At 54.6% G+C, this 10,000-nt stretch overlaps 1 long non-coding RNA gene across 10 annotated transcripts in view; it reads right to left on the reverse strand.

Annotated features, from left to right (window-relative positions):
* The window catches only part of LOC126985216 (uncharacterized), a 21,321-nt gene that overhangs the window by 7,117 nt on the left and 4,204 nt on the right, over positions 1 to 10,000 (reverse strand). The gene's annotated exons all lie outside the window — the stretch shown is intronic.

Here is a 10,000-nt window from a genome sequence, read left to right on the forward strand (position 1 = left end):
AAGATTTTTTTTTTTTTTTTTGTGAATGGAGGAAGAGGAGAAGGAGGAGGAGGTGGAGGAGGAGGAGGAGGAGGAGGAGGAGGAAGAAGAGGAAGATGATAATGATGATAAAAATAGACGAGGGAAAAAAAAGGAGAAGGAGGAGGAAGAGGGGAAGGAGGACTTCAAGGCGCTAATGTCCCTCCCAGCTGGGCGTCAGGTTACCTCTCTCTCTCTCTCTCTCTCTCTCTCTCTCTCTCTCTCTCTCTCTCTCTCTCTCTCTCTCTCTCTCTACTACTACTACTACTACTACTACTACTACTACTACTGCTACTACTACTACTACTGCTACTACTACTACTACCACCACTACAAGTATAACGAAGCTATTGTAAATTCATAGACTTCGGTACTCCACATGATTGTTTGTGCATGTATGTTGTGGAGCACACACACACACACACACACACACACACACACACACACACACACATTAGAAGAGGAATCCATAATGAAAATAAAGTAAAGTGTTAAATTATTTAATGAGTTAACAACAATATCACAATGATAATAATAATAATAATAATAATAATAATAATAATAATAATAATAATAATAATAATAATAATGATCATAATAATAATAGTAATGACAACAATAGCAGGTAAGGTTCCCCTTGGTTCCCTCACAACCAGGCAGCGTCGCGGGGCGCCACGCCTCGGCGGTGCAACAAGTGTTGGCCTCGCCGCGACCTCGCCCTCCACGCGTCTCGCTGCGGGGTGCCGCCTCCCCCGCCTCGGCGACACAGCCACCGCCACGACACAACACTCAGGAATGTACACCAAGGGGCATGGGAGGGGCGGGGCGGCGCGGGGCAGGACGGGGCCGTCATGGGGCACTGTCTATCACAAAGCGGGGCCGTGATCACTCGGGCGGGCGTCAGCGGCAGGATGGTCTTACTCAGGCACTCGGAACACTGGCGACCCCCGTGGCCTCGCCCCACCCCGGTCAGGTCATTCCTCGGGCCCCTTGAGGTCCTCCTCCGGGGTCCAGGGCACTAGCGAGCGGCGGCGACTAATGGCCGTGTAGAGGGCGGGCGGCGCGTGCTGGGCCAGGTAGGGCAGCGGCAGGCTGATCGCCTGCCTGTAGGCCACAGCCTGCAGGCTGTCCTCGCCGTCCACAGCCGCCGCGGCCTCGTCCCAGCGCAGCGGGTTGATCTGCGTGAAGTGTCGCAGGAAGGCGTTGTGGCCCGAAGCGCAGCAGCGCCGCAGCAGCGGTCCCACAGCCGCCAGGAAGCGCAGCTCGTCGCCCTCCGCGCACACCACCTCCACAGGCGGCTGAGCGATCCCGGAGCGCCCCGCAGCGCGGTGCACGCGCGCCCGCAAGTCGAAGCCCGCCACCAGCACCCAGCCCGCCTCGGGGTCGCCCTGCACGTGGTAGTGGTAGAGTGGCGCCTCGCACAGCTCCATGGCCGCCTCGCTCTCCGCCAGCATCATCCAGCACAGCTGCCGCGTGCGCCGCACCTGGTAGCGGTGCCACCGTAGGCTGCGCGGCCGCCGGGACGTCGGGTACTGCCGCAGCCCCGCCCGCGCCCGCGGCACCAGGACGTGCCACCGCGCCTCGGCGCACGCCGTGCCACACGGCTCCTCGCCGTCCTGGGGGTCGAGGTGCGCCGCCGCCACGCCGTGGGCGGCCAGCACGTGCCGCAGTGTGTGGCGGGCGGCCGCCAGCACGCACCATCCCTCGCGGCCCACGTTCAGCGCGGCGAACACACTCAGCGCGGGGCCGTGCACCTCGAACACGCTCCACACGTCGTCGGTGATGACAGGCACGTAGGGGGCCCCTTCCGTGCGGGGGCCGGGGCCGGGGGGCTCGGCTTGTTGCACGGCCAGGCTGCCCTCCCGCAGGGTCACCCGCCCGCTGTCCAGCAGCCGCACCGTCATGTGCCGCTCCAGCGCCGCCGCCTGCCACGACGTGAGCAGCACCACCGCCTCCTCCACCACCGCCGCGCCCAGCTCGGCCTCCACCGCCGCCACCACCACGCGGCTCGTCACGTGGGAGAAAAACTTTGGCTCGTACTGGCGGCAGGCCATGGCGGCGGCGGGCTGGCGGCAGCCACTGACGCTGTGGCCTACAGGCACCTCACGACTGCGCGCGCCACACACACACACACACACACGGAAGGGGAGGGCAGGGGGGTGTCGGCCCCTTCGCCCCCCGTCAGGTGGCCACGCCCCCGCGAGCCAGCGTCACAAAAATTAACGTCTCCTCATAAAGCCTTGCACGTTTCCATCAGCCTTCGTCCACCGAACCCCGCGCCTCGCGTGTGACTCGCCCGCTAAGTGGACCCGGCGGCCCGTGGCGTGCGTGTACCTGATAACGCCTCAAGACACAGATAACACAGGGGCGGCAGCGATGCTAGACCCAGGACCCAGAGATTCAAGCTAACAGATATGATTGTAGAACCTTTACTGAATCAGAATGGAGCACACCAACCCCAGACAGAGAACCAGGTGGATGTATGAAATTAGAATCTTTTACCGTAGCAGGATGGAGCACACCAACACCAGACAGAGAAGAAAGTGGAGTGGTTTTAGAAACTTTACCGGGGCTAGATAGGCCACACCAACACCAGCAGACGCTGTGACCAGAACCCGGTGAATATATGAAATTAGAACCTTTACCCGGGGAAACCTGGGCACACTAACACCAGACAGCGAGGTGGAGGACGTTGGGAAAGGCCTATGCTCTGCAGTATAGCCTAATAAAGTCCTGATGATGACGTTGATGACTTGTATAGCGTCAAGAGGCCGAAACTAATGCACTGTTTAAGGAGTTTTCGCACGTCTGGCAACACTGTCATCACCACCAATGACGTAACATCCTCAACAGTGACGTCACCATTTAAAGCTTCCATTCTGAGTCAGCTGATGCCGGGGAGGAGGAGGAGGAGGAGGAGGAGGACGAAAGCACATACGAAGAGATAAGAACAAAAAAAATCAGAAAAGGGGAAGGAAGAATTGATGATAACGAGGAGGAGGAGGAAGAGGAGGAAGAGGAAGAAGAGGAGGAGGAGGATAATTAGGAAGAAGGAAGAGAAAAAAAAGTTTCATCAAATAAAGAATGAAGACAAGAAACAGAGAGGAATGGGATGCCTCCTCCTCCTCCTCCTCCTCCTCCTCCTCCTCAGCTGAACGTGTTTGAGTAAAAGGAGAATACTGCCTTTGAATGCTTGTGTGTGTGTGTGTGTGTGTGTGTGTGTGTGTGTGTGTGTGTGTGTGGACTAAAATAAGCGAGTCTGTCTGCACGAAGTATAATGAGACCACCACCACCACCACTATTACTACTACTACTACTACTACTACTACTACTACTATTACTACTACTACTACAACTACTGCTACTACTATTACAAAGTTATTGTAAATTCATAGACTTCGTTATTCCACATGATTATTTGTGTATGTAGTAGCGCGCGCGCACACACACACACACACACACACACACACACACACACACACACACACACACACATTAGAAGAGGAATCCATAATGAAAATAAAGTAAAGTGTTAAATTATTTAATGAGTTAACAACAATATCACAATGATAATAATAATAATAATAATAATAATAATAATAATAATAATAATAATAATAATAATAATAATAATAATAATGATAATAATAATAATAATGATTATAATAATAATAGTAATGACAACAATAGCAGGTAAGGTTCCCCTTGGTTCCCTCACAACCAGGCAGCGTCGCGGGGCGCCACGCCTCGGCGGTGCAACAAGTGTTGGCCTCGCCGCGACCTCGCCCTCCACGCGTCTCGCTGCGGGGTGCCGCCTCCCCCGCCTCGGCGACACAGCCACCGCCACGACACAACACTCAGGAATGTACACCAAGGGGCATGGGAGGGGCGGGGCGGCGCGGGGCAGGACGGGGCCGTCATGGGGCACTGTCTATCACAAAGCGGGGCCGTGACCCCTCGGGCGGGCGTCAGCGGCAGGATGGTCTTACTCAGGCACTCGGAACACTGGCGGCCCCCGTGGCCCCGCCCCACCCCGGTCAGGCCATTCATTGTTCCACTTGAGGTCCTCCTCCGGAGTCCAGGGCACTAGCGAGCGGCGGCGACTAATGGCCGTGTAGAGGGCGGGCGGCGCGTGCTGGGCCAGGTAGGGCAGCGGCAGGCTGATTACCTGCCTGTAGGCCGCAGCCTGCAGGGTGCCCTTGTCGTCAACGGCAGCTGCTGCCTCGTCCCAGCGCAGCGGATTGATCTGCGTGAAGTGTCGCAGGAAGGCGTTGCGACCCGAAGCGCAGCAGCGCCGCAGCAGCGGTCCCACGGCCGCCAGGAAGCGCAGCTCGTCACCTACCGGGCACACCACCGCCACGGGAGGCTCAGCGGTCCCCACGCGCCCCGCAGCGCGGTGAACGCGCGCCCGCACGTCGAAGCCCGCCACCAGCACCCAGCCCGCCTCGGGGTCGCCCTGCACGTGGTAGTGGTAGAGTGGCGCCTCGCACAGCTCCATGGCCGCCTCGCTCTCCGCCAGCATCATCCAGCACAGCTGCCGCGTGCGCCGCACCTGGTAGCGGTGCCACCGCAGGCATTGCGTCAGCCGGTACGTCGGGTACTGCCGCAGCCCTGCCCGCGCCCGCGGCACCAGGACGTGCCACCGCGCCTCGGCGCACGCCGCGCCGCACGGCTCCTCGCCGTCCTGGGGGTCGAGGTGCGCCGCCGCCACGCCGTGGGCGGCCAGCACGTGCCGCAGTGTGTGGCGGGCGGCCGCCAGCACGCACCATCCCTCGCGACCCACGTTCAGCGCGGCGAACACACTCAGCGCGGGGCCGTGCACCTCGAACACGCTCCACACGTCGTCGGTGATGACAGGCACGTAGGGGGCCCCTTCCGTGCGGGGGCCGGGGGGCTCGGCGTGGTGCACGGCCAGGCAGCCCTCCGGTAAGGTCACCCGCCCGCTGTCCAGCAACCGCACCGTCATGTGCCCCACCAGCGCCGATGCCTCCCACGACATGAGCAGCACCACCGCCTCCTCCACCACCACCGCCCAGCTCGGCCTCCACCACCGCCACCACCACGCGGCTCGTCACGTGGTTGAAAAACTTTCGCTCGCCCCGGCGGCAGGCCATGGCGGCGGCGGGCTGGCGGCAGCCACTGACGCTGCGGCCTGCAGGTACCTCACGACTGCGCCCCCGCCCACACACACGCACGGAAGGAGAGGGCAGGATGGAGCCCACCAACCCCAGACAGAGAACCAGGTGGACGTATGAAATTAGAGCCTTTACCGGGGCAGGGTGGAGCACACTAGCACCAGACAGAGAACAAAGTGGGGTGATAATTATTAGAAACTTTACCGGGGCTAGACAGGCCACACCAATACTAGACAGAGAACCCGGTGAAAATATGAAATTGGAACCTTTACCGGGGCCCCGGGGGAGACTAGGGCACACTAACACCAGAGAGCGAGGTGGAGGACGTTGGGAAAGGCCTATGCTCTGCCGTACAGCCTAATAAAGTGCTGATGATGACGTTGATGACTTGCATGTCAAGAGGCCGAAACTAGTGTATTGTTTAAAGAGTTTTAGCACGTCTGGCAACACTGTCACCACCACCACCACCATCACCAGAAATGACGGAACATCAACAGTAACGTCACCGTTAAAGTTTCCATTCTGAGTCAGCTGATGCCGGGGAGAAGGAAGAGGAGGAGGAGGAGGAGGAGGAGGAGGACGAAAGCACATACGAAGAGATAAGAACTAAAAAAAAAATCAGAAAAATGGAAGGAAGAATTGATGATGATGATGAGGAGGAAGAAGAGGAAGAGGAAGGAGGAGGGGAGGTAAGTAGGAAAAAGGAAGAGGAAAAAAGTTTATCAAATAAGGAATGATGACAAGAAACAGAGAGGAATGGGGTGCTTCCTCCTCCTCCTCCTCTTCCTCTTCCTCCTCCTCCTCCTCCTCTTCCTCCTCAGCTGAACGTGTTTGAGTAAAAGGAGAATACTGCCTTTGAATGCTTGTGTGTGTGTGTGTGTGTGTGTGTGTGTGTGTGTGTGTGTGTGGACTAAAATAAGCGAGTCTGTCTGCACGAAGTATAATGAGACCACCACCACCACCACCACCACTACTACTACTACTACTACTACCACCACCACCACTACTACGTACTACTACTACTACTACTACTACTACCACCACTACTACTGGAATAACTAACCCCAGTCTAAGTAACTTCAAATTCTCTCTCTCTCTCTCTCTCTCTCTCTCTCTCTCTCTCTCTCTCTCTCTCTCTCTCTCTCTCTCTCTCTCTCTCTCTCAATTGAGGTCATAGACACCTGACGTCACACACACACACACACACACACACACACACACACACACACAGTGGTGCAGTATAAGATAACAAGATCAACCACCCTTCCACATTACCACCACCACCACCACTACCTCCACCACCACCATCACCACTTCCTGTTACCATTATTAACACCACAACCCTAGCCTACCACTTACATCACCACCACCACCACCACCACCATTACCAGCCCGTATATGCAATCACCCAATCGTCGTAGTTTGCATCACTTTACACACACACACACACACACACACACACACACACACACACACACGAAGAGAGCAGAGGAGGAGGAGGAGGAGGAGGAGAAACATTTAAAAAAACAAAGAATATAACGAAACATTTAGAATCAGAGAGAAGAAAAAAATAGGAGGAGAAAGAGAAGGAGAAGGGGAAACGCATTGATCTGAACAACGGTCTAAGTAACTCTTCTCTGCCTCCGTGACACAGCCCAGTAACACGTCCCGTCCCTCCCTGGTCTCAGTAACCCTTCAGTACTATAGTAAGGCAAGGAAACCAGGGAGAAAAAGCCCCTATCAGCTCTCGTCCTGCCGCCCCTCTCGCCTTTAACGCAGTCCCCCTCGCCGAGACAGTTATATAGTGACCCTTTCCGTCCGTCCCTGGTCTCAGTAACCCTTCAGTACTATATAGTAAGGCAAGGAAACCAGGGAGAAAAAGCCCCTATCAGCTCTCGTCCTGCCGCCCCTCTCGCCTTTAACGCAGTCCCCCACGCTGAGACAGTGTTGTAGTGACCCTTCCCGTCCCTCCCTGGTCTCAGTAACCCTTCAGTACTATAGTAAGGCAAGGAGAGCAGGGAGAAAAAGCCCCTGTCAGCTTGCCTCCCGCCGCCCCTCTCTCCTTTAACGCAGTCCCCCTCGCCGAGACAGTTATATAGTGACCCTTTCCGTCCCTCCCTGGTCTCAGTAACCCTTCAGTACTATAGTAAGGCAAGGAGGGCAGGGAGAAAAAGCCCCTGTCAGCTTGCCTCCCGCCGCCCCTCTCTCCTTTAACGCAGTCCCCCTCGCCGAGACAGTTATATAGTGACCCTTTCCGTCCCTCCCTGGTCTCAGTAACCCTTCAGTACTATAGTAAAGCAAGGAAACCAGGGAGAAAAAGCCCCTGTCAGCTTGCCTCCCGCCGCCCCTCTCGCCTTTAACGCAGTCCCCCTCGCCGAGACAGTTATATAGTGACCCTTTCCGTCCGTCCCTGGTCTCAGTAACCCTTCAGTACTATAGTAAGGCAAGGAGAGCAAGGAGAAAAAGCCCCTGTCAGCTTGCCTCCCGCCGCCCCTCTCGCCTTTAACGCAGTCCCCCTCCCCGAATGTTGTAGTGACCCGCGGACTTCCACACCCAAAATAGCCAACGAGCACCCCGGCATCAATAACCCGCTAAACTTTATATTCTAAGGTGCATCATACGTGGCATTAAAGGCAGCCGTGTCCTGTATAAGTGTCCGCAACCCACGGCTTCCATACACGTCCGTCAGAGCCTCCGCAGAGATAGCCCAAGCGGCGTCGAAAACCGCGGCGCCGGGGCTGTAGACACTCTCAACTTTCCCTCAGTAAACGCACAGTAATCTTCCTCCTCCTCCTCTTGTGGACGGTATCTTCCTCTTCTTCGATTTCTGCCGTCGGTTGCTGGAGCCCTCACTGCTCAATAGCGCCGCATTATTTTCTCGTGGTTGTTCCTAAGAAATACCGCTACCAGTATCTTCGTGCGGCGCACATATCATGGTCTTCGGGGCCCTAAAACTCCTTGTCTACATCAATTCCATGGTACTTCCCCCACCTGGTCTGTCTTATCATGCGGCATTCTGCGTGTGTGAGTGCGATTTCAGCTTCGGCAACCACTCAGAGGATTACTTTCGTGTCCTTAAACTAATTGAGTGGCAGAAAACTGCGGTGCGGTGTGCGGCCTTGCGGGTCCTCGCTCATTCTAGCTATTTCTGGGAGACGGGACGACCCATATGACTCTTACACTATACCAGCGTCCCTATTGTGTATACCAGACGACTTTATTTATTTCAAGGAGCGTAAGCAACAGAAGCCCCGAAGTCTTCCTCAAACTATATTTAGCATTAGTTAGACCTCATCTTGACTATGCGGCTCAGTTCTGGTCACCTTGCTATAGAATGGATATCAAAATGTTAGAATCGGTGCAGAGGAGGATGACTAAGATGATTCAGGGGTTGAGAAACTTGCCATACGAGGAAAGACTCAAACAGTTAAACTTGCATTCTCTAGAAAGGCGAAGGGTGCGTGGAGACATGATCGAGGTTTATAAATGGATGAAGGGCTTTAATAAGGGAGACATTCATAAGGTTTTGTTGGTAAGAGAACCGGGTAGGACACGAAGTACTGGGTTTAAACTGGATGAATTCAGATTCAACAGGGACACAGGCAAAAATTGGTTTACAAACAGGGTGGTGGATGAGTGAAATAGGCTTAGCAGTCATGTGGTGAGTGCCAATACAACTGTCACATTCAAAAATAGACTAGATAAATTCATGGACAGCGATATTAGGTGGGGTTAGATACACGGGAGCTTAGGGTCAAAGGGGCTGCCTCTACAGAATGGACATCAACTTGCTAGAATCAGTTCAGAGGTGGATGACCAAGATGATTCAGGGGCTGAGGAACCTCCCATATCAAAATAGGCTGAAACATCTAAACTTACATTCACTAGAGAGCCGAAGAGTGCGGGGAGATCTGATAGAAGTATTCAAATGGGTCAAGGGTTACAACAAAGGCGATATAAGTAAAGTACTGAGAATTAGCCAGCAGGATAGAACTCGCAGTAATGGATTTAAATTAGAAAAGTATAGATTTAGGAGAGATATAGGCAAGCATTGGTTTAGTGATAGGGTGGTGGGGGAATGGAATAGACTCAGCAATCACATAGTTAGTGCAGGGACGATAGCTTGTTTTAAGAGTAGACTGGATAGCTACATGGACGAGGACGACAGGTGGCAGTGAGGTGTGGGTGCAGTAGGGTGACGGGGTGCTGGATGCGTGCCTGGGTACCGCCGGTATAACGAGGATCAAGCCTCTACCTGTAACCCCTGTAACTACACCTCACCCACCGTGAGTAGTGGGGGGGATTCTGGAGCTGCCCTGTGTAGGCTACCCGGCCTCTTGCAGTTTCCCTATGTTCTTATGTTCTTATGTTTCTTAAGGCCATGGGTGAGAAATTAGGTAGAACAGCGAGCATGTCCCCCGCCCTCACCGCCTCCCTCGTGCTCTATTTCGCCTTAAACTACAACGCGAGACATTTTTCCGGGCCCGGAGGTGTTGCATAGTGAAGGGTAGCTTAGTGGCCGTCTTCCTTGCTCTATATGTCCCCCTCCATCAGTCCTTCCTTCATGAGTTTTGCCCTACGAAGACATGTGAGTCGGTATGCATATTCACCCAGCACGCGCACACACACACACACACACACACAGACGCACATGGGTACACACGGTAACGCACACGTACTCACACAAAGGTAACGCGATTTTAATGTATATTTTCTCGCTTTCTGCCGCAAGGTACACAGACGTTCCGATTAACACCTTTTACTGCATTGCCAAGGATTGCATCGTACCATTTCGTCAGTCTTAAAACATAGCCTAATTAAAATGCCTTCTGCTCTGTAACCTACGT

This window comes from Eriocheir sinensis, chromosome 59 (assembly GCF_024679095.1).
Source record: "Eriocheir sinensis breed Jianghai 21 chromosome 59, ASM2467909v1, whole genome shotgun sequence".
Lineage (NCBI taxonomy): Eukaryota > Metazoa > Arthropoda > Malacostraca > Decapoda > Varunidae > Eriocheir > Eriocheir sinensis.